The sequence below is a fragment of the Procambarus clarkii genome, chromosome 36, assembly GCF_040958095.1.
Source record: "Procambarus clarkii isolate CNS0578487 chromosome 36, FALCON_Pclarkii_2.0, whole genome shotgun sequence".
In the NCBI taxonomy this organism is placed as follows: domain Eukaryota; kingdom Metazoa; phylum Arthropoda; class Malacostraca; order Decapoda; family Cambaridae; genus Procambarus; species Procambarus clarkii.
Window position 1 is genome coordinate 31,851,786 of NC_091185.1, and position 25,733 is coordinate 31,877,518.

The 25,733-nt window shown below is 41.3% G+C and overlaps 1 protein-coding gene across 1 annotated transcript in view; it reads left to right on the forward strand.

The window, feature by feature from the left end:
* Positions 1-702: 702 nt before the first annotated feature.
* Positions 703-25,733, forward strand: part of LOC123756154 (uncharacterized) — a 42,954-nt gene continuing 17,923 nt past the window's right edge. Inside the window, exon 1 of the mRNA XM_045739219.2 lies at positions 703-1,089. The gene's annotated coding sequence lies outside the window, so the exon portion shown is untranslated. The remainder of the gene's footprint in view (positions 1,090-25,733) is intronic.

Sequence of the window (25,733 nt, forward strand, 5' to 3'; positions counted from 1 at the left end):
CCCAAAGTTGAACTACGATTTTGAGCTGGTAGTTATGTCGTTAATTATCGCACTTGAAGTGCGTCACGGAGGATGTTTCTGATAAATGTTTTAACAGTCTTCAAATGATTTTAGGCACTTGAATTGTAACTTCAATTTCGGTTAAAATAATGGCTCCTTCTTTTAATAATGTTAATAAATCAGAAAATTCTGCTTCTAAATATTTCATAAAAACATCCAATGGCTGTTATAATTATATTATGTTATAATATAAACAGATGGCTCGTCTGTTCTAAGGAGTCATTGTATTTTGGGAGATTTCTCATTAAGTTAGTTTGCAGTCTTCATGCTTTTATACTAAATGTTTTCATTCGGCTATTAACTGCCAGTAATGTTTAGTATTTCAAGTCGAATAAACAAAATGCATTTCAGTGAGTGAATTGCGCAGTATTCACTCGCAGAATTGTGGGCAATTCTGAGAATTGATCATTGTGATAAGCCTTGATATGCTGATTATGGCTCCAGGAAGTGTATCTATTATATTTTTATTTCCATCTAAAAATAATTTCCATTAATCAAGTGTCCAAGCTTTTCACCACCCATTGGTAATTTAAATTATTCAAAACTTAAATATAATTTTGCGAAATGACTAGTTTATATGTAATATATGTCTGTGATAACACGAGATAAGCCTTAAGCCTTCTAGCGGTTATCTGTGTCATGATGTTCAGGTGGGAGTCACTATTGTGATACTAGCCTTCCCTGGCTGTGTTGCCTACACCAGGTGTTGTGTGTGTTCTACCAGTCCCTGCTGGGTGTCTACTAGCCTCTGGCGGACGTTTACCAGCCCCTGGTTGACGCCTACCAGTCCCTGGCGGACGTTTACCAGCCCCTGGTGAACGCCTACCAGTCCCTGGCGGACGTTTACCAGCCCCTGGTGAACGCCTAGCAGTCCCTGGTTGACGCCTAGCAGTCCCTGGTGGATGTTTACCAGCCCCTGGCACACGCATACCAGCCCCTGGCGGACGCTTATCAGCCCCTGGTGGACACCTACTAGCCCCTGGTGGACGTCTACCAGTCCCTGGCGGACGACAAACAACGCTACACCAAGTAAGAATTTAATGTCTCTTGTTACTCTTTAGTGACGGAGTAACTCTGAAAAACAAAGTCGAAATCATATAAAAATCCTGGCGTTATTCATGTCGCAATGTCTACAAAGAATCAAAGCGTTTCTACCGTACATTCAAAAACAAGCTGTACAAGTTAAGACAGGCTAACGCCTAATCTCTATATGTATTTCACAGCAAGTGGAAGAGATGAAGAGACAATAATACGTTGGTTTTGAAGATCTGTAAGTCTAGATCCGTGATGCTCACTTCACATTAATTAAGTCCCGACTCACACGCACGATAGCCAGTCATCATGACTCGTGTTTGGACTGACTTCTATTGTAATTGTTATTTTGGGACCGGTTAGTTCGCCATTCTGCCCCTTATGGAATTGGGTTTCCTTTGTTGTTTATAATATTATAAAGATCAATTTATTAATTAGAATATTCAGTTACATAGGATAATGACTGCCCATTGATCTCTAGAAGGTTATTATGGTCATGACAAAAACTCACTGACCAACAAATTTACTTTAGTCCTAAGGATATCCTAGGATTAGAGGAAACTATTATTCTATATATACACTGAGGAGATGATTACATCGGTTGGCGTACTAACCATCGTCTACAAAATTTGCCTTGATATTCTACCCTGACAATATCTGAGGGGTTATTAAGACCACCATTAACTGACCAATCAGCAAATGCACATGTCCAGTATAGAGTCTAGGAATAATGGAAACTCTCAGTGTATATACCACTCTTGGTGTATATATCATTCCATCTCCCAAAGGATTTAGTTATTGTTTTTATCCCTTCGTCATAAGGCTGTCATGGCTGTATCCTAGTACCCAACTCCAGATATTATAGTTCAGTTTATTTCGTTTCGTTATTGTCATGTATCGATTCATATAATACGATTTTTTGCATTTTGATGTTCATGATAAAATTTATGGGAATGTTAATAAAGATATCGAATAATAAATAAATATCATAAAAATAACATAAGATTTAGTTTTTCTGGCCTATGGTTGTTTTCCACAACTCTTTATAAATTTATTTTTAATTTTGCCCGAGTCTTTCTCAAACCTGGTCAGCCGAGCGGTCAGCCGAGCGAGCGGGGAGCCGGTCAGCCGAGCGGACAGCACGCTGGGCTTGTGATCCTGTGGTCCTGGGTTCGATCCCAGGCGCCGGCGAGAAACAATGAGCAGAGTTTCTTTCACCCTATGCCCCTGTTACCTAGCAACAAAATAGGTACCTGGGTGTTAGTCGGCTGTCACGGCCTGCTTCCTGGGGGTGGAGGCCTGGTCGAGGACCGGGCCGCGGGGACACTAAAAAGCCCCGAAATCATCTCAAGATAACCTACGATGATTTCGTTTCTATTTTATTCTGAAAATATTGGTCGTTTTCTTATTTCAACAATGACCTGCCACTGTATATTTTTCTCCTGATGTATGGGAAACATTTACAGTTTCCCACAGTATATGTTTCTCAACTCTCGTGCAATGATTATCATGCAATAAATATCACAATTATGTATTTCTGTTATTTTCAAAGTGTTATGATACCAGAGTCCATCATAACTCTATACTCTGCCTTCTTTGAGAATTGTTCGTATCGGTTAACCAGAATGCTGGACTACAAAATAATATTTAATATTGGTTAGGATATATAAATTTATGTAATTAGATTATCAGGTTATATATGTATTTTCATGAAATATTTAAGGTAAACAAGATGAAGCCTGGCAAATCTTTGACGTCATCATAAATGATGAAGGTTTACAGACCAAATTATCTAATGTTACCTGTAGGAGGAGACCTGTGATGTTATGGTTCATCGAGACCATCTCTGGATTGGATGGCGTCTTCTTCTTGGGTGTTTTGACATCAGGGAGATAGAGTCATCACCCAATGAACCCTGTTGTTATTCGGGCCATCGCTTCATTAAATCCACATATATATTTTAGACGATATGGTCCAGGACAACTTCGAGCTCAATTTTAGATGGGAGTTGCTGAATACCTTTTTATAACTCGAAGGTGCAGGATTTTTGGGGAGATGACAGTTAATAACTCAGAAATGTCCTACCGATTGAAAAAAATTTAATGATTTGTACAGTGAGATTGTTGATGTCCCAATTTCTGCTTGTCCGAATCTGACAGTCAATTGCAGCCTGGATTTGATTGATTGAGGTACAGCCAAGACGAAATATTAAACATTAATTAATTTATGGGATAGAGGAAGCAACACATATTCCTTTATTTACTAGATTGAGGATTCAACTCATATTGATTCATTTACAACGTAGCAAGAGCAACACATGCAGTGGCCGGTGGCTGAGCGGACAGCGATCACATACAGTGGCTGAGCGGACAGCGATCACATACAGTGGCTGAGCGGACAGCGATCACATACAGTGGCAACTGGCTGAGCGAAGAACAGCACGCTGGACGCGTGATCCTGTGGTCTCGGGTTCGATTCCGGGCGCCGGCGAAAAAAATGGGCAGATTTTCTTTCACCCTAACGCCCTCTGTTACCTAGCAGTAAATAGGTACCTGGGAGTTAGTCAGCTGTCACGGGCTGCTTCCTGGGGTGTGTGTGAAAGTGTGGTGTGGGCGAAAAAATAGTAGTTAGTGACAGTTCAGAGGAGGGCCGAAAGAGCAGAGCTCAACCCTCGCAAGCACAACTAGGTGAATACACGTTGATTCATTTACAGAATATAGGACACAACACATAGTAATTAATTTACTAGATAGAGGATGTAACTCATATTGATTAATTTACAAGTTAAAGGGCATAACAAACATTGACTCATTTACAGGGTAAGTCATGCGAAACATGTTGATTCACTTACAGGATAGAGGACAACACATTTATTCATTTAGAGGGGAGAAGGCAATACATTGATTCATTTAGAGGAGAGAACGCAACACATTGGTTCATATACAGGATAGAGAATGCAACACATATTGATTAATTTACAGGATAGCATGCATGGATACAGGCATGCAGTATATATTGACCCATTTACACGACAGAGGACACAACGAATATTGATTACTTTACAGGATGGAGGACTCAACATATTGCTTAATTTATAGAATAGAGAACACAACACATATTGAGCCATATGCAGGATAGAGGACCCAACATATATTGGTTAATTTACAAAATGGAGGATGCAAAACATTGATTCATTTACATTTACATTCTTTACAGGACAGGACGCTAGACATATTGATTCATTTACCTGATAGAGGATGCAACTCACATGGATTAATTTACAGCATAAACACCGCAACAATCATTGATTCATTTGCAGGATAGAGAACGCAACATATATGTTTAATCATTTACAGGATAGAAGACGTAACATATTGATTCATTTACAGGGTGGAGGATGCAATACATATTTATTTATTTACAAGAGAGAAAGAGAGAGAGAGAACACAACACCTGCTGATTCATCTACAAGTAGAGAACTGAATATATGTTGATTTACTTACAGGATAAAGAATGCAATGCACACTAATTCATTTACAGTATAGAGGAACCATCACACATTGATAAATTTACAGCAATGATGACGCAGTATAAATTGATAAGTTTACAGCATTAAAGATAACATACATTGACTAATTTACTGAGTAGAGGACTCAACTCACATTTATTTATTTACAGGAAAGAGAACACTATATAAATATTGATAAATTAACAGCAAAGATACCACAGCAAAAAAATCTTAATTCTTTTCTTGTTGTTTATAAATCAAAACTTTATTTATTTATGTTAATTTGCTACTATAGATGGTGATTTCTCTGGTCCATTGTTTTCCTTCCTGATTTTACCTCTAAAGTATTAAACATGCAACTAAACACTTTTTTCCTTGAATATTGTTTGGGCGTCAGACTTGTTAGTACAGTCCAACAGCTTAAGTTCCGCTCCAAGCTTGGTGGTAATAAGGGAGAAGCAGACTAAAGTATACCACAAGACCACTCGACCCTTAACTTAAGCTTGGTTGTAATAATAGTGAAGGTCACTAAAGTAAACCACAAGACCACTCAACCCTTAACATAAACCTGGTTGTAATAATAGTGAAGGTCACTAAAGAAAACCACAAGACCACTCGACCCTTAAACTTGGTTGTAATAATAGTGAAGGTCACTAAAGTAAACCACAAGACCACTCGACCCTTAAACTTGGTTGTAATAATAGTGAAGGTCACTAAAGTAAACCACAAGACCACTCGACCCTTAACTTAAACTTGGTTGTAATAATTGTGAAGGTCACTAGAGTAAACCACAAGACCACTCGACCCTTTACATAAACCTGGTTACAATAACAGTGAAGGTCACTAGAGTAAACCACAAGACCACTCGACCCTTTACATAAACCTGGTTACAATAATAGTGAAGGTCACTAGAGTAAACCACAAGACCACTCGACCCTTTACATAAACCTGGTTACAATAACAGTGAAGGTCACTAAAGTAAACCACAAGACCACTCGACCCTTTACATAAACCTGGTTACAATAACAGTGAAGGTCACTAGAGTAAACCACAAGACCACTCGACCCATTACATAAACCTGGTTACAATAATAGTGAAGGTCACTAGAGTAAACCACAAGACCACTCGACCCTTTACATAAACCTGGTTACAATAACAGTGAAGGTCACTAAAGTAAACCACAAGAACAATAAACACAAACGTTTTCTGACGTTTTTATTTGGTAGCAGAAAGGTCACCTGTAACTATTTATAAAAAGGATCCCATTATATAATTTTTTACACAGAAATCCCAATAACGTGATACATCAATGAGCATCCAGCACACTGGTTCGAATCCTCATCAACGCCCTTGGGAATTTGTTCAGAAATTTTTATCTTGGACCCCCATTTTTCTAACCATTTTACTTTATCCTGTATTATGTTTACTACATATATTTCTCTCTAATACACGCACACAACCCTCACAAAGGAGCCCATAGCAACAGTTTAACTACCAGGAACCTATTTTTTGCTAGGGAAGCATGAGTATCATGTGAAATTCCTCGACTGTTAATCGAACCCAGACCATTAGTACTATGTCCCCTGATCGCCGTCCACTCAGCCGCGAAGCTCCCCTGTACTCACCTAGTTATGCTTGTTTTGTTGACGTTTTGCTCTTTGGTCCAACCTCTTGACTGTCAATCAACTGGTGTAAAGATTCCTGAGCCTACTGGGCTCTATCATAGATGCATTTCAAACTATATGTGGAGTCCACCCCTACACATAGACTCCACTACATTACATTTAATACATTCAATTTGTTAACGTCCCTGAACCTGAAAAAGGTTCTTTCCAATGTCTCTGTAGCTCATTTGGTACGCAGTTTCCTCCTCTGTCCTCTTGATCGTGTTTCACCCAAGTTAAATTTTTCCTCTTGGTCCACCCCGTCAATTCCTCTCATACTTTTGTAGGTGGTGATCATGTCTCCCCTTACTTCTAAGGGATGTGAGGTTTAGCTCCTGCAGCCTTTCCTTGTAACTCCTACCTCTCAATTCTGGGAGCAGTCTGGTGGCATTCCTCTGAATCTTCTCTAACTTTGTATTTTATTTAACTAGGTATGCATTCCAGGCTGGAGCCGCATACTACAGGATTGGTCTGACATAAGTGGTATACAAGGTTCTGAATGACTCCTTACACAAGTGTCTAAAGGCAGTTCTTATGTTGGCCAATCTAGTATATACTGCTAATGATATCCTTTTGATATGGGTTTCTGGTAACAGGTTCTGAGTAATATCAGCCCCCCAGATCTTCATCTCTATTTAATCTTGCATGATTTTACCTCCCAGATAATACCTTGTATTCGGCCTTCTGTTCCCTTCACTTAATTGCATTACTTTTCACTTAACTGAGTTAACCTTTTTGTAGCTATTTTCTAGACCATTCCTCCAGTTTGTCAAGGTCGTCCTGTAGTCTCTGTTTATCTTCATCTGTCTTGATTCGTCTCATAATTTTTGCATCATCAGCGAACATTGATAGGAATGAGTCTGTACCCTGTGTAATATCGCTTACATATATCAGAAACAGGACGGGAAGAAGTTCATCTGTGTGTATGTATTCACCTAGTTTTCACCTACTTGTGCTTCCGGGGATTGAGTTCTGGCTCTTTCGGCCTGTCTCTTAACTGTCAATCAATTGACCTATTTTTTCCACACACACCCCCAGAAAGCAGCCCATAGCAGCTGTCTAACTCCCAGGCACCTATTTACTGTTAGCTAACAGCAGTATCAGGGTGAAAGAAACTCTGCCCATTTGTTTCCACCATCGCAGGGAATCGATCCCTGGTCCCTAAGTTTATGAGTCCTAAGTGCTGTCCACTTGACCGTCTGGCCCAGTGTGTGTACTTACCTAGTTGTGCTTGCGGGGGCTGAGATCTGGCTTTTTGGTCCAAACTCTCAACTGTCAATCAACTGGTGTAACGGTTCCTAATCCTATTGGGCTCTATCATTTCTACACTTGAAACTGTGTATGGAGTCAGCCTCCACCACATCACTTCCTGATACATTCCATTTGTATACTACTCTGATATGAAAAAAATCTTTCTAATGCCTCTGTGGTTCATTTGGTCACTCAATTTCCACCTGTGTCTCATAGTGGATGTGCCACTTGTGGTAAATAGTCTGTCTTTATCTACCCTATCAATTCCTCTGAGAATCTTATCCTAATATAACACAATAATAACAATTCAAATAAACTAATTGGAAACAATATAATGAGAATAAAGAAAAATGTTCGGCCTATTAGGCAAATCGGGCCTTGCATAGTAGCCCGAGAAGTGCGTTCTGGCTACTAGGTACGACATATACATACATATATATATATATATATATATATATATATATATATATATATATATATATATATATATATATATATATATATATATATATATGTCGTACCTAGTAGCCAGACGCACTTCTCGGCCTACTATGCATGGCCCGATTTGCCTAATAAGCCAAGTTTTCTGAAATTATTATATTTTCTCTAATTTTTTTCTTATGAAATGATAAAGCTACCCATTTCATTATGTATGAGATAAATTTTTTTGTATTGGAGTTAAAATTAACGTAGATATATGACCGAACCTAACCAACCCTACCTAACCTATCTTTATAGGTTAGGTTAGGTTAGATAGCCGAAAAAGTTAGGTTAGGTAAGGTTAGGTAGGTTAGGTTGCCGAAAAACAATTAATTCATGAAAACTTGGCTTATTAGGCAAATCGGGCCTTGCATAGTAGGCTGAGAAGTGCGTTCTGGCTACTAGGTACGACATATATATATATATATATATATATATATATATATATATATATATATATATATATATATATATATATATATATATATATATATATATATATATATATATGTCGTACCTAGTAGCCAGAACGCACTTCTCAGCCTACTATGCAAGGCCCGATTTGCCTAATAAGCCAAGTTATCCTGAATTAATATATTTTCTCTATTTTTTTTCTTATGAAATGATAAAGCTACCCATTTCATTATGTATGAGGTCAATTTTTTTTATTGGAGTTAAAATTAACGTAGATATATGACCGAACCTAACTAACCCTACCTAACCTAACCTACCCTATCTTAATAGGTTAGGCTTGGTTTGGTAGTCGAAAAAGTTAGGTTATGTTAGGTTAGGTAGGTTAGGTAGTCGAAAAACAATTAATTCATGAAAACTTAGCTTATTAGGCAAATTGGGCCTTGCATAGTAGGCTGAGAAGTGCGTTCTGGCTACTAGGTACGACATATATATATATATATATATATATATATATATATATATATATATATATATATATATATATATATATATATATATATATAAATATATATATATATATATATATATATATATATATATATATATATATGTCGTACCTAGTAGCCAGAACGCACTTCTCAGCCTACTATGCAAGGCCCGATTTGCATAATAAGCCAAGTTTTCCTGAATTAATATATATTCTCTAATTTTTTTCTTATGAAATGATAAAGCTACCCATTTCATTATGTATGAGGTCAATTTATTGTTATTGCAGTTAAAATTAACGTAGATATATGACCGAACCTAACCAACCCTACCTAACCTAACCTAACCCATCTTTATTGGTTAGGTTAGGTTAGGTAGCCGAAAAAGTTAGGTTAGGTTAGGTTAGGTAGGTTAGGTTGCCGAAAAACAATTAATTCATGAAAACTTGGCTTATTAGGCAAATTGGGCCTTGCATAGTAAGCTGAGAAGTGCGTTCTGGCTACTAGGTACGACATATATATATATATATATATATATATATATATATATATATATATATATATATATATATATATATATATATATATATATATATATATATATATATATATATATATATATATATATATATATATATATATATATGAATGAAAACTCACACCCCAGAAGTGACTCGAACCCATACTCCCAGAAGCAACGCAACTGGTAACTACAGGGCGCCTTAATCCGCTTGACCATCACGGCCGTCAAAAGGAAGTGATAGCCGAGGCTATTTGAGCCACTTCCCCGACGGCAACTCGGATGGTAATCTTGGGCATAGCATTTCACCAAATCACCTCATTCTTTGGGGCACACGTGAGGAACACAAATGCGAACAAGCCTGAATGGTCCCCAGGACTATATGCGAATGAAAACTCACACCCCAGAAGTGACTCGAACCCATACTCCCAGAAGCAACGCAACTGGTAACTACAGGGCGCCTTAATCCGCTTGACCATCACGGCCGTCAAAAGGAAGTGATAGCCGAGGCTATTTGAGCCACTTCCCCGACGGCAACTCGGATGGTAATCTTGGGCATAGCATTTCACCAAATCACCTCATTCTTTGGGCCACACGTGAGGAACACAAATGCGAACAAGCCTGAATGGTCCCCAGGACTATATGCGAATGAAAACTCACACCCCAGAAGTGACTCGAACCCATACTCCCAGAAGCAACGCAACTGGTAACTACAGGGCGCCTTAATCCGCTTGACCATCACGGCCGTCAAAAGGAAGTGATAGCCGAGGCTATTTGAGCCACTTCCCCGACGGCAACTCGGATGGTAATCTTGGGCATAGCATTTCACCAAATCACCTCATTCTTTGGGGCACACGTGAGGAACACAAATGCGAACAAGCCTGAATGGTCCCCAGGACTATATGCGAATGAAAACTCACACCCCAGAAGTGACTCGAACCCATACTCCCAGAAGCAACGCAACTGGTAACTACAGGGCGCCTTAATCCGCTTGACCATCACGGCCGTCAAAAGGAAGTGATAGCCGAGGCTATTTGAGCCACTTCCCCGACGGCAACTCGGATGGTAATCTTGGGCATAGCATTTCACCAAATCACCTCATTCTTTGGGGCACACGTGAGGAACACAAATGCGAACAAGCCTGAATGGTCCCCAGGACTATATGCGAATGAAAACTCACACCCCAGAAGTGACTCGAACCCATACTCCCAGAAGCAACGCAACTGGTAACTACAGGGCGCCTTAATCCGCTTGACCATCACGGCCGTCAAAAGGAAGTGATAGCCGAGGCTATTTGAGCCACTTCCCCGACGGCAACTCGGATGGTAATCTTGGGCATAGCATTTCACCAAATCACCTCATTCTTTGGGGCACACGTGAGGAACACAAATGCGAACAAGCCTGAATGGTCCCCAGGACTATATGCGAATGAAAACTCACACCCCAGAAGTGACTCGAACCCATACTCCCAGAAGCAACGCAACTGGTAACTACAGGGCGCCTTAATCCGCTTGACCATCATCATCATTCTGGGGTGTGAGTTTTCATTCGCATATAGTCCTGGGGACCATTCAGGCTTGTTCGCATTTGTGTTCCTCACGTGTGCCCCAAAGAATGAGGTGATTTGGTGAAATGCTATGCCCAAGATTACCATCCGAGTTGCCGTCGGGGAAGTGGCTCAAATAGCCTCGGCTATCACTTCCTTTTGACGGCCGTGATGGTCAAGCGGATTAAGGCGCCCTGTAGTTACCAGTTGCGTTGCTTCTGGGAGTATGGGTTCGAGTCACTTCTGGGGTGTGAGTTTTCATTCGCATATAGTCCTGGGGACCATTCAGGCTTGTTCGCATTTGTGTTCCTCGCGTGTGCCCCAAAGAATGAGGTGATTTGGTGAAATGCTATGCCCAAGATTACCATCCGAGTTGCCGTCGGGGAAGTGGCTCAAATAGCCTCGGCTATCACTTCCTTTTGACGGCCGTGATGGTCAAGCGGATTAAGGCGCCCTGTAGTTACCAGTTGCGTTGCTTCTGGGAGTATGGGTTCGAGTCACTTCTGGGGTGTGAGTTTTCATTCGCATATAGTCCTGGGGACCATTCAGGCTTGTTCGCATTTGTGTTCCTCACGTGTGCCCCAAAGAATGAGGTGATTTGGTGAAATGCTATGCCCAAGATTACCATCCGAGTTGCCGTCGGGGAAGTGGCTCAAATAGCCTCGGCTATCACTTCCTTTTGACGGCCGTGATGGTCAAGCGGATTAAGGCGCCCTGTAGTTACCAGTTGCGTTGCTTCTGGGAGTATGGGTTCGAGTCACTTCTGGGGTGTGAGTTTTCATTCGCATATAGTCCTGGGGACCATTCAGGCTTGTTCGCATTTGTGTTCCTCACGTGTGCCCCAAAGAATGAGGTGATTTGGTGAAATGCTATGCCCAAGATTACCATCCGAGTTGCCGTCGGGGAAGTGGCTCAAATAGCCTCGGCTATCACTTCCTTTTGACGGCCGTGATGGTCAAGCGGATTAAGGCGCCCTGTAGTTACCAGTTGCGTTGCTTCTGGGAGTATGGGTTCGAGTCACTTCTGGGGTGTGAGTTTTCATTCGCATATAGTCCTGGGGACCATTCAGGCTTGTTCGCATTTGTGTTCCTCACGTGTGCCCCAAAGAATGAGGTGATTTGGTGAAATGCTATGCCCAAGATTACCATCCGAGTTGCCGTCGGGGAAGTGGCTCAAATAGCCTCGGCTATCACTTCCTTTTGACGGCCGTGATGGTCAAGCGGATTAAGGCGCCCTGTAGTTACCAGTTGCGTTGCTTCTGGGAGTATGGGTTCGAGTCACTTCTGGGGTGTGAGTTTTCATTCGCATATAGTCCAGGGGACCATTCAGGCTTGTTCGCATATATATATATATATATATATATATATATATATATTGGTGTATACTGGCAGCAGGTTTTCTTTCAAACATGTTTCATTGAATATGACCGCATATTCTGTATTTATTATTTTCTGGTTTAGGGCTTCTATCCCTCTAACTATTTTCTTAGCATCAGGGCTTAATTGAAATAGGAGTTCTCCAAAACTCATTTTCGTACTTTTAAGGTGAAGAAAAGAAGTGATTTACTATAGAGTGTATTACACTTATTTGTATAATTTGCACGACGTTTCGAACGTCCATGGTTCATTCTCAAGTGAACAGATCTTACAATACTAGTTGATTTTATACCCGCATTAGGTCAGGTGATAATACAATGAAGATGAAAACACGGGGGGATACATAAGGGATAAACATAGGGGCTGCAGAAGGCTTATTGGCCCATACGAGGCATCTCCTATCCAAACACAAAGATTAATCCAGTGTAATTGGCCTGTTATGTTGGACATTGTCTTCTGTGTTGGCATCGATATGTTCTTGTCTTGTCCTTACTCTCATGGTGGGTAGAGTAAATAGTTCCGTGATTTGGGTGTTCATGGTAGGTCGCTCTATTCTTATGTGAATTGCCTCAAGAATTTGTAATCTTCTTGAATCTTGGGTTTTGTCTATTATGCAAGTATTCTTGTTCAACATTTCTCTTGTTAGAGTAATGTCATGGGCTTGTCTCATGTGATTCCTAGGGGCACCAGATTGAAGATGGCAAATCTGGTGCCTAAAATATATATATATATATATGATTGAAGATGCCATCTTCAATCTGGTGCCCCTAGGAATCACATGAGACAAGCCCATGACATTACTCTAACAAGAGAAATGTTGAACAAGAATACTTGCATAATAGACAAAACCCAAGATTCAAGAAGATTACAAATTCTTGAGGCAATTCACATAAGAATAGAGCGACCTACCATGAACACCCAAATCACGGAACTATTTACTCTACCCACCATGAGAGTAAGGACAAGACAAGAACATATCGATGCCAACACAGAAGACAATGTCCAACATAACAGGCCAATTACACTGGATTAATCTTTGTGTTTGGATAGGAGATGCCTCGTATGGGCCAATAAGCCTTCTGCAGCCCCTATGTTTATCCCTTATGTATCCCCCCGTGTTTTCACCTTCATTATATTATCACCTGACCTAATGCGGGTATAAAATCAACTAGTATTGTAAGATCTGTTCACTTGAGAATGAACCATGGACGTTCGAAACGTCGTGCAAATTATACAAATAAGTGTAATACACTCTATAGTAAATCACTTCTTTTCTTCACCTTAAAAGTACGAAAATGAGTTTTGGAGAACTCCTATTTCAATTAAGCCCTGATGCTAAGAAAATAGTTAGAGGGATAGAAGCCCTAAACCAGAAAATAATAAATACAGAATATGCGGTCATATTCAATGAAACATATATATATATATATATATATATATATATATATATATATATATATATATATATATATATATATATATATATATATATATTAGTATATTTTGGTAGCAGTCTTTCCTATAGACATATATTATTAAATATGACCGAAAAAGTAAGATTAATAATTCTAACACGAATTTTCTCATTCTTTCGTACATTTCTTTTCACTGTTGGAGGTAATTCAAAAATCAATTCTCCAAAATTCATTTTTATTTCTAGTCTGACGCGACACGAGCGCGTTTCGTAAAACTTATTACATTTTCAAAGACTTTAGTTTACAAATACACAACTGAATAGAACTTACGCATCTCCGATTTTTTTTATATCTACATTTGAGTGGGGTGGATGGGGTGAGGTGGCATTAATAGGGTATTAATTTCATCAACACAAGACAGAACAAGAGGTGGCATTAATAGGGTATTAATTTCATCAACACAAGACAGAACACGAAACAATGGGTATTGAAATGGAAGTGATTGTAGAAAGCCTATTGGTCCATATTTCTTGATGCTTCTTTATTGGAGCGGAGTCTTGAGGTGGGTAGAATATAGTTGTGCATTAATTGGCTGTTGATTGCTGGTGTTGACTTCTTGATGTGTAGAGCCTCGCAGACGTCAAGCCGCCTGCTATCGCTGTATCTATCGATGATTTCTGTATTGTTTACTAGGATTTCTCTGGCGATGGTTTGGTTGTGGGAAGAGATTATATGTTCCTTAATGGAGCCCTGTTGTTTATGCATCGTTAAACGCCTAGAAAGAGATGTTGTTGTCTTGCCTATATACTGTGTTTTTTGGAGCTTACAGTCCCCAAGTGGGCATTTGAAGGCATAGACGACGTTGGTCTCTTTTAAAGCGTTCTGCTTTGTGTCTGGAGAGATTCTCATGAGTAGGCTGGCCGTTTTTCTGGTTTTATAGTAAATCGTCAGTTGTATCCTCTGATTTTTGTCTGTAGGGATAACGTTTCTATTAACAATATCTTTCAGGACCCTTTCCTCTGTTTTATGAGCATCTTCAGAAGGTGAAGAAAACACCTTCTGAAGATGTATTTAATATACGAAAGTACTTAAGGAAATTCCTGTTTCATTTTTCCTCCGTGGTCTGACATTGTCACATTCTTAATCACGTGTTTATTTTCGTGATATACACACACACACACATATATATATATATATATATATATATATATATATATATATATATATATATATATATATATATATATATATATATATATATATATATATATATATATATATATTCTGCGTTCTGGCTACTAGGTACGACATATATATATATATATATATATATATATATATATATATATATATATGACTGCATATTCTGTATTTATTATTTTCTGTTATTTATTATTTTATTATTGCTTCTATCCCTCTAACTATTTTCTTAGCATCAGGGCTTAATTGAAATAGGAGTTCTCCAAAACTCATTTTCGTACTTTTAAGGTGAAGAAAAGAAGTGATTTATTATAGAGTGTATTACACTTATTTACACAATTTGCACAACGTTTCGAATCTCCATGGTTCATTCTCAAGTGAACAGATCTTACAATGCTGGTTGATTTTATACCCGCACTGGGTCAGGTGATAATACAATAATGGTGAAAACATGGGGGGGGATACATAAGGGATAAATGTGAGGTGAAACATAGAGGTAACTGCAGAAGGCTTATTGGCCCATACGAGGCAGCTCCTATCTAAACACAAAGAATAATCCTGTGTAATTGGCCTGTTATGTTGGACATTGTCTTCTGTGTTGGCATCGTTATGTTCTGGTCTTGTCCATACTCTCATGGTGGGTAGAGTAAATAGTTCTGTGATTTGGGTGTTCATGGTAGGTTGTTCTATTCTTGTTCGCATTTGTGTTCCTTACGTGTGCCCCAAAGAATGAGGTGATTTGATAAAATGCTATGCCTAAGATTACCATCCGAGTGCCGGCGGGGAAGTGGTTCAAATAGCTTCAGCTATCACTTCCTTATGTCCGGTCGTGATGGTCAAGCGGATTAAGGTGTCCTGTAGTTACCAGTTGCGTTGCTTCTGGGAGTATGGGTTCAAGTCACTTCTGGGGTGTGAGTTTTCAGTCACATATAGTCCTGGGGACCATTCAGGCTTGTTCGCATATATATATATATATATATATATATATATATATATATATATATATATATATATATATATATATATATATATATATATATATATATATATATATATATATATATATATATATATATATATATATATATATATATAACTGAAAACTCACACCCCAGAAGTGACTCGAACCCATACTCCCAGGAGCAACGCAACTGGTATGTACAAGACGCCTTAATCCACTTGACCATCACGACCGGACATAATGAGGTGATAGCCTAAGCTATTTGAACCACCCCACCGCCGGCACTCGGATAGTAATCTTGGGCATAGCATTTTACCAAATCACCACATTCTTTGGGGCACACGTGAGGAACACAAATGCGAGCAAGCCTGAATGGTCCCCAGGACAATATGCAACTGAAAACTTACACCCCAGAAGTGACTCGAACCCATACTCCCAGGAGCAACGCAACTGGTATGTACAAGACGCCTTAATCCACTTGATCATCACGACCGGACATAATGAGGTGATAGCCTTAGCTATTTGAACCACCCCACCACCGGCACTCGGATAGTAATCATGGGCATAGTATTTTACCAAATCACCTCATTCTTTGGGGCACACGTGAGGAACACAAATGCGAACAAGCCTGAATGGTCCCCAGGACAATATGCAACTGAAAACTCACACCCCAGAAGTGACTCGAACCCATACTCCCAGGAGCAACGCAACTGGTATGTACAAGACGCCTTAATCCACTTGACCATCACGACCGGACATAATGAGGTGATAGCCTAAGCTATTTGAACCACCCCACCGCCGGCACTCGGAAAGTAATCTTGGGCATAGCATTTTAACAAATCACCTCATTCTTTGGGGCACACGTGAGGAACACAAATGCGAACAAGCCTGAATGGTCCCCAGGACAATATGCAACTGAAAACTTACACCCCAGAAGTGACTCGAACCCATACTCCCAGGAGCAACGCAACTGGTATGTACAAGACGCCTTAATCCACTTGATCATCACGACCGGACATAATGAGGTGATAGCCTTAGCTATTTGAACCACCCCACCACCGGCACTCGGATAGTAATCATGGGCATAGTATTTTACCAAATCACCTCATTCTTTGGGGCACACGTGAGGAACACAAATGCGAACAAGCCTGAATGGTCCCCAGGACAATATGCAACTGAAAACTTACACCCCAGAAGTGACTCGAACCCATACTCCCAGGAGCAACGCAACTGGTATGTACAAGACGCCTTAATCCACTTGATCATCACGACCGGACATAATGAGGTGATAGCCTTAGCTATTTGAACCACCCCACCACCGGCACTCGGATAGTAATCATGGGCATAGTATTTTACCAAATCACCTCATTCTTTGGGGCACACGTGAGGAACACAAATGCGAACAAGCCTGAATGGTCCCCAGGACAATATGCAACTGAAAACTCACACCCCAGAAGTGACTCGAACCCATACTCCCAGGAGCAACGCAACTGGTATGTACAAGACGCCTTAATCCACTTGACCATCACGACCGGACATAATGAGGTGATAGCCTAAGCTATTTGAACCACCCCACCGCCGGCACTCGGATAGTAATCTTGGGCATAGCATTTTACCAAATCACCTCATTCTTTGGGGCACACGTGAGGAACACAAATGCGAACAAGCCTGAATGGTCCCCAGGACAATATGCAACTGAAAACTCACACCCCAGAAGTGACTCGAACCCATACTCCCAGGAGCAACGCAACTGGTATGTACAAGACGCCTTAATCCACTTGACCATCACGACCGGACATAATGAGGTGATAGCCTAAGCTATTTGAACCACCCCACCGCCGGCACTCGGATAGTAATCTTGGGCATAGCATTTTACCAAATCACCTCATTCTTTGGGGCACACGTGAGGAACACAAATGCGAACAAGCCTGAATGGTCCCCAGGACAATATGCAACTGAAAACTCACACCCCAGAAGTGACTCGAACCCATACTCCCAGGAGCAACGCAACTGGTATGTACAAGACGCCTTAATCCACTTGACCATCACGACTGGACATAATGAGGTGATAGCCTAAGCTATTTGTGGGGTGGTTCAAATAGCTTAGGCTATCACCTCATTTTGTCCGGTTGCTCCTGGGAGTATGGGTTCGAGTCACTTCTGGGGTGTGAGTTTTCAGTTGCACATTGTCCTGGGGACCATTCAGGCTTGTTCGCATTTGTGTTCCTCACGTGTGCCCCAAAGAATGAGGTGATTTGGTAAAATGCTATGCCCAAGATTACTATCCGAGTGCCGGCGGTGGGGTGGTTCAAATAGCTTAGGCTATCACCTCATTATGTCCGGTCGTGATGGTCAAGTGCATTAAGGCGTCTTGTACATACCAGTTGCGTTGCTCCTGGGAGTATGGGTTCGAGTCACTTCTGGGGTGTGAGTTTTCAGTTGCATATTGTCCTGGGGACCATTCAGGCTTTTTCGCATATATATATATATATATATATATATATATATATATATATATATATATATATATATATATATATGTCGTACTTAGTAGCCGAAACGAACTTCTCGGGCTACTATGCAAGGCCCGATTTGCCTAATATATATATTGTGACGATAATCTCTTTCCAGAGAGATTGAGCCTGCTCTTCTCTACTTGAAGTTACGTAATTTATTCAAGATTAAGATGCTACCTTCAAGATACGTCTCCCAGTAGCACAAAAAGTTTTGAACAGGAGGCAAAACGTACCCAAAACTCACACCCTACTCCACTCCCTCCACGCCAGCTCGTCATCAACCAGCCAACTACCCTTCCCAGCCTGCCTGCTCCTGATTGGGGACTCACCGACTGCACACCTGCACACTGCACCTCATTGCCCTCTACCTGAGTCGATGTCTGGGCTTGATCCAGCCATTGAAGTCAGAATATCCTTGTGCTCTCAAGCAGTGAGCAACTAACTGATATATGTGTATCAGCTGGATGTCTTGCAGCTAGCGCCATATTCTCAGCACCTGATTATTTTTCACCTTTAACTTTATTATTATTGTAGAATAACTTCATCCCTATTATTCATTTATGTTATATTGTTTTTGACTTGTTCTTTTACACTGTACATTGCCAAGGGATTGTCTTTGTTTATGATGGCAGAGACTGGCAGTCTCCGTGGTGTAGTGGTAAGACACTCGCCTGGCGTTCCGCGAGCGCTATGTCATGGGTTCGTATCCTGGCCGGGGAGGATTTACTGGGCGCAACTCCTTAACTGTAGCCTCTGTTTAACGCAACAGAAAAATGTGTACTTGGATGAAAAAACGATTCTTCGCGGCAGGGGATCGTATTCCAGGGACCTTAGGATTAAGGACTTGCCCGAAACGCTACGCGTACTAGTGGCTGTACAAGAATGTAGCAACTCTTGTATATATCTCAAAAAAAAAAAAAAAAAAAAAAAAAAAAAAAAAAATAATAATAATTTGTTTTCTAGATTAATTAAAGTTTCATTGTTCATACTTTGTGTTTTGCGGGTCTTCCTTTACTTTACCACAGAAAGACAGAAAACAGGCAAGCAGTCTATCTTTTTTTTATAAGTGTGACTAGGCATTGATACCTGCCATTGGAGGACTGCCGAACATCTACATTCCAACACTTTCCCGTCACATTTAATGGGGGCCTGTCCTAGGAGCATCACTCAGGTACTAGTACCAGAACGTCAATTTGTGGTAATGATAAGCGTTCTTGGCTTTGATACAGTTGCTTTTCAATATTTTCATTACTTTTAATATTTATATGGTGCTGTGTGTATTGTGCATTCCGAGAGTAGCATATGGTGAGTGTTGGATAACTTTGGATTACGTGGTGACTGTAGGCCTCAGTCATTCTCTTAATTGGTCATCCCTCCCTCCGTGTTATTGCTCGTGTTTTCCACCTTTTGTCCCTAAGATATTTTTCAATCTCAGACAGATCATCCTTTTGGGTACCCTGGTACTTTGGTTTGTCTTCGGGTCAAAGCACCCTATCTTCTGCAATCCGACCGAAGGAGGATAAATAGGGCCATAGTTCCTCTAGCACGGACTACGTTGCTGAGTTGGGACCTCAGCAGCAGTTCTCGTCACAAGTTGACACTCGCACCCCTACACGTCGGTCAGAGATGATGATATTTACTTAGGTAAGGAATTAGCTTTCTTTTTTCAGAGCACAAAGTTCGCTAATTCTGTAAGTATCATATTTCATTTAGTGGGAAAACCCTTGTTTCTGTCCTATAGAGACTCGGCAAGGTATGCCTACATTCTTGGACTACCTTATTCACTTTTGGAACAATTAAATGTTTCATTTATTTTAGAAACAATCAGTGTCATTTGTTTAGTAGGATTTTCTTGCCCTTATTCTCTTACATTGCGTACTGGGTACAAGATTTCCTGCGCTTTTGGTTGACTAATTATTTACCATACTAAAATTAACAATAATTGTTAAATATTAAATTCCACAGGATAGTTACCAGTTGCCACGTTATCCTGTTACTGACACTTCCCATATCACAAGTATTAGTTGTACATATATTTGCAATTTTTCACCATGTTTCGTCTCACAGCTTTTCGTAACGATCCAGCAGGTGAAATAGGAACCTTAAGTCGTGCCAAGAGGACCGAATTACAAACTCTTGCACACGAGTATCAACTAGATGTTCCCCATGGAGCCAACAAACATGAATTGCATAACTTAATAATGGATCACCTCTTAGATGAAGGGAAGAGTGACTCTGAAACTCACGAAACTTATTCTATTGCAGATAAACATGATCTGGCAACTATAAAACTCAAGCTCGAACTTGCAAAACTCGAGCGGGAGCAACAGCAAGAAGCTATCCACATGAGAGAACGAGAGGCTGCAATCAGGAAAGAAGAAGCTGCAATAAGGAAAGAAGAGCAAGAAAGAGAGGCTGCCCCGGCGAAAGAAGCCCTCCAACAACAAAAAGAAGCTCTACAACTGAGGGAAAGAGAAGCTGTAATCAGGAAAGAAGAACAGGAACGTGAGACTGCACTATTCAGAGAGCGTGAGCGAGTACAGCTTGAAGCGAAACAACGTCACCTGGAGATACAACGCGAACATGACAAACAGCAAGCGGAGATGGCTATAACATGTCGTCAACGAGAACTCACGTTGGAAACTACACACCACACTCAGCGCCAACAAGCTACCGCTAGTCTTCCAGTAAGTTTCAATATCTCCCATGCAAATAAGTTAATGCCACCATTCGTTGAGACAGAGATTGATGTCTTTTTCACCACTTTTGAGACCCTAGCTAATAAACTTAGCTGGCCTGCAGATCAATGGTCTACCCTTCTCAGAGTGTATCTTACAGGTAGAGCTGCAGTTACTCTCAGTACCTTAGCGTCTGAGAATGACTACCAAACCCTGAAGCAAGCAGTGTTGGACGCCTACCTTCTCTCCACCGAAAGCTACAGACGAAAATTTCGTGATCATCTAATGGCAGTTACCACCACCTTTCTAGAATTTGCCAATACCAAGAAAAGATATTTCATGAAATGGCTGGAAGCAGCACATGTCTCTACATTTACAGAGCTCGTCGACTTCATGCTAGTTGAGGAATTCTTGAGACGTGTTCCCCCTTCCGTCCGTTTATATTTAGCAGATAAAGAAGAGACCGACTACATCAAATGTGCGAAATCAGCTGACACCTACAGCCTCATCCACCGGCTTACACCATCACCACCTCCCAGTAGGAAGTCTTGGTATAGTTATGATAAAGTAGGTACAGATCAAGCAAACTCTCAATTGTATTGTAAGTATTGCAAACTCTATGGACATACCATAGATAGATGTGGGAAAGCTCAATACAAAGGCAATGAAACAACTAAACCCAAACAGACTCCTCCTAAGTCCGGTAAGCCTGTGATGAGTGTTGGTGTTCCTATTAATGATCTTTCTCTCTTCAGCAAACACCTGTATCCTGGAACTGTCTCTGCCAACGGTATAGATTCGGAGGGACGTTTCAAATTGAAGATCTTGCGGGACACAGCGGCTCTTCAGTCCATAATATTGAAATCAGCTGTGCCTAACATCACCTACACCGGGAAAACCGTCCTTATCACTGACCTCACTGCTACCACTCGCCAGAGTCCACCTGGATTGTTCTTTTGTGACCGGTGAAGTCCAAGTCACCATCAGGGAGAAGCCTTTTCCCATGTCTGGAGTGCAACTTCTCCTGGGCAACGACTTGGCAGAAGATCTGCATACTTCCAACCTGATCGTCATGGACAAACCCCAGGTGTGTACCTCTGTAGTGGACAATCCCATCTTTGAGTATGTTCCAGCAGAGGTCCAAGAAAGTGATGAAGTTTCTCCTCCGGTTTTGGTGACCACCCGTGCACAAGCTGCACGCCCGCAACCAGCTGACTCTACTGCTACCGCTGTCCCTCAAGACCCTCAGAATCTACCACCGAATCTTACCAGTTTGGAGTTCCGTAAGTTACAGAGGGAAGATCAATCATTAACACCATTATTCTTCCAGGCTGAGACTCAACCTGACAGTATCCCTGGGTTCTTCCTAGAGAATCAGTTGCTCTACCGCAGGTACAGACCCAGTAAGCTGAAGGAGGACGACGATTGGGCAAATGTTGAACAACTAGTGATTCCCACCAGCCTACGGCCCGATATTCTACACCTGGCCCACGGAGCTCTTTCTCTCTACGGTTTTAACAAAACCTACCACGGAATCAGACAAGACTACTACTGGCCAGGTATGGTTAATGACGTCAAAAAGTACGTGCAACAGTGTCATATATGTCAGATGGCAGGTAAACCTAACATCTCTATTCCCCAGGCCCCATTGACTCCTATTCAGGTGCCTGCGGAACCTTTCCACAGATTCATCATAGACTGTGTTGGTCCTTTACCTCGAACCAGTTCTGGCAACGCCTATATACTAACTATCTTGTGTCCTACCACCAGATTCTCCATAGCAGTTCCAGTAAAGAACATTACGGCTGCTACTGTGGTGAAACAGCTAATGAAGATCTTCACCCAGTATGGATTTCCAAGAGAGGTTCAAAGTGACTGTGGCACCAACTTCACCAGTGATCTCTTCAAGAAGACACTGGAAGAGTTCAACATCACACAGGTACTGTCCAGCCCCTATCATCCTGCTTCACAGGGTTCTCTTGAACGTAGTCATCAGACTATTAAAGCACTCCTAGAGAAATTTTGCAATGAAACCTTGAAGGACTGAGATAAAGAACTTGACCTCATTATGTGCATTTTCAGAAGTCTCCCCAATGAGTCTCTAGGAGTATCTCCTTATGAGATGCTCTACGGACGTAAGTGCCGTACTCCTCTCAAAGCTTTCAAAGACTCTCTACGTAATGCCACCTTCAGTGACCCTCAGAATGTGCCCCAGTTTCTTCAAAACTTAAAACACATTCTAGAGAGAGTACGTAAATTTGCTAATGACAATCTATTGAAAGCTCAGGAGAGGATGAAGACTAATTTTGACCAACGCAGCAAACTAAGGAAATTTAAACCAGGAGACTTCGTGTTGGCATATTTTCCTATCCCAGATTCTCCATTGCAAAACAAGTTTTCAGGACCTTACCGCATCAAGGAGTGCAGGAACAATCACAACTACGTTCTTGAGACTCCAGATAGGCGGCGGAAGACCCAGTTGTGCCACGTCAACCTCCTGAAGCAGTATCAAGGTACTCCCCCTACTGTGTTGGTATCATTATCCACCTTTAAAGGTCCATACCTCCACAGTGAGACCTTCCCTGCCTCTTCTCCCGAAAGCACTAACACTGAGTCAGTGCCTTCCAACTCGGAAATCCTTAATGATCTTCATACCTATTTGCAGGACAGTAATAGTGCTCCTCTCATCAGAATCTTCAAGGAACATCAGACGTTGTTCAGCGATGATCTACAGGAGTGTAATGTGGTTCAGCACGACATCCAGCTACTCCCGGACACCGGCCGATTCGTCAACCTTTCTACAGAATCAGCCCGAGCAATAAGGAAGTTATGCGTTGTGAGGTACAGTACCTCCTGGATCATGGGCTGGCCACCCCTTGTGAGTCCCCTTGGGCCTCACCCTGCATCTTGGTGCCGAAACCGCAAGGTAAAGTGAGGTTGTGTACCGATTACCGGAAATTGAATCTTGTGACTATCAAGGATGCTTATCCATTACCTAGAATAGATGACATCCTTGACGCCATTGGTAATGCTCGGTATCTATCAAAGTTAGACTTACTCAAGGGATACTACCAAGTATGTTTGACAGAGCGAGATAAGGAAATATCTGCCTTTACCACTCCCTTTGGTCTTTACAGATACGAACGTCTTCCATTTGGACTATGTAATGCCCCGCCACCTTCCAGCGAGCTGTCAACCGCGTCATCCAGGGCCTAGATAACACCTACGCCTACTTGGATGACATCGTTGTGGCAACCAACATCTGGGGCGAACATCTGCTCCAGCTGCAACGATTGTTTGCCAAGCTCCTGACAGCCGGCCTCACCATCAATTTGGGCAAGTCCACCTTTGCCAAAAGGCAAAGTGCGTTATCTTGGTCATGAGATAGGGAATGGCAGCATAGCTCCGTTAAACATACATACCCAAGCCATCCAGCATTACCCACAGCCTACCACCAGGAAGCCGCTCCTCCGCGTCCTTGGTCTTGCCTCCTACTACCGTAGGTTTGTGAAGAATTTTAGTATGGTGGCGTCACCTTTGATCACTTTAACCAGCCCCAAGCAACGGTATAATTGGACCATTCAGCAGACCATTGCTTTTGAACAACTTAAATTCCTGCTCTGTTCTAATCCTATTCTCGCCTCGCCAGATATCACGAAGCTTTTCATCCTCCATTTCGACGCCAGTGGTACCAGCATCGGGGGTGTCCTGATGCAACAACGAAGCGAGGATGTTTTACCTGTTAGCTACGACAGCTACAAGTTAAAAACCCAACAGAAGAATTACAGCACGATCGAAAAGGAGCTACTCTCCATCGTCCTGAACTTGCAGCACTTTGAATCATACCTGCAAGGTGCTCGGTCTACCACCATCTACTCGGACCACAATCCCCTACGCTTCCTGCAGTAAGCACAATTCAACAATCAACGGCATTTACGATGGGCTTTATAATTGCAGAATTTCAACCTGGAGATCATCTACATCAAAGGTTCTGACAATATCATAGCAGACGCCCTCTCCAGAGTTTATGAGGTAGAGACAACCCCACCTACTACTCTACCACCTGAAGACGTAACTTCACCCGTAAGTGCAGGCGTCAGAGGGGGGGGGGTTGTGACGATAATTTCTTTGAAGAGAGATTGAGCCTGCTCTTCTCTACATGAAGTTACGTAATTTATTCAAGATTAAGATGCTACCTTCAAGATACGTCTCCAAGTAGCACAAAACGTTTTGACCAGGAGGCAAAACGTACCCAAAACTCACCCCCTACTTCACTCCCTCCACGCCGGCTTGTCATCAACCAGCCAACTACCCTTCCCAGCCTGCCTGCTCCTGATTGGTGACTCGCCGACTGCACACCTGCACACTGCACCTCAGCGCCCTCTACCTGAGTCGATGTCTGGGCTTGATCCAGCCACTGAAGTCAGAATATCCTTGTGCTCTCAAGCAGTGAACAACTAACTGATATATGTGTATCAGCTGGATGTCTCGCAGCTAATGCCATATTCTCAGCACCTAATTATTTTTCACCTTTAAATTTATTATTATTGTAGAGTAACTTCATCCCAATTATTCATTTATGATTGGATTGTCTTTGTTTATAATTTGTTTTCTAGATTAATTAAAG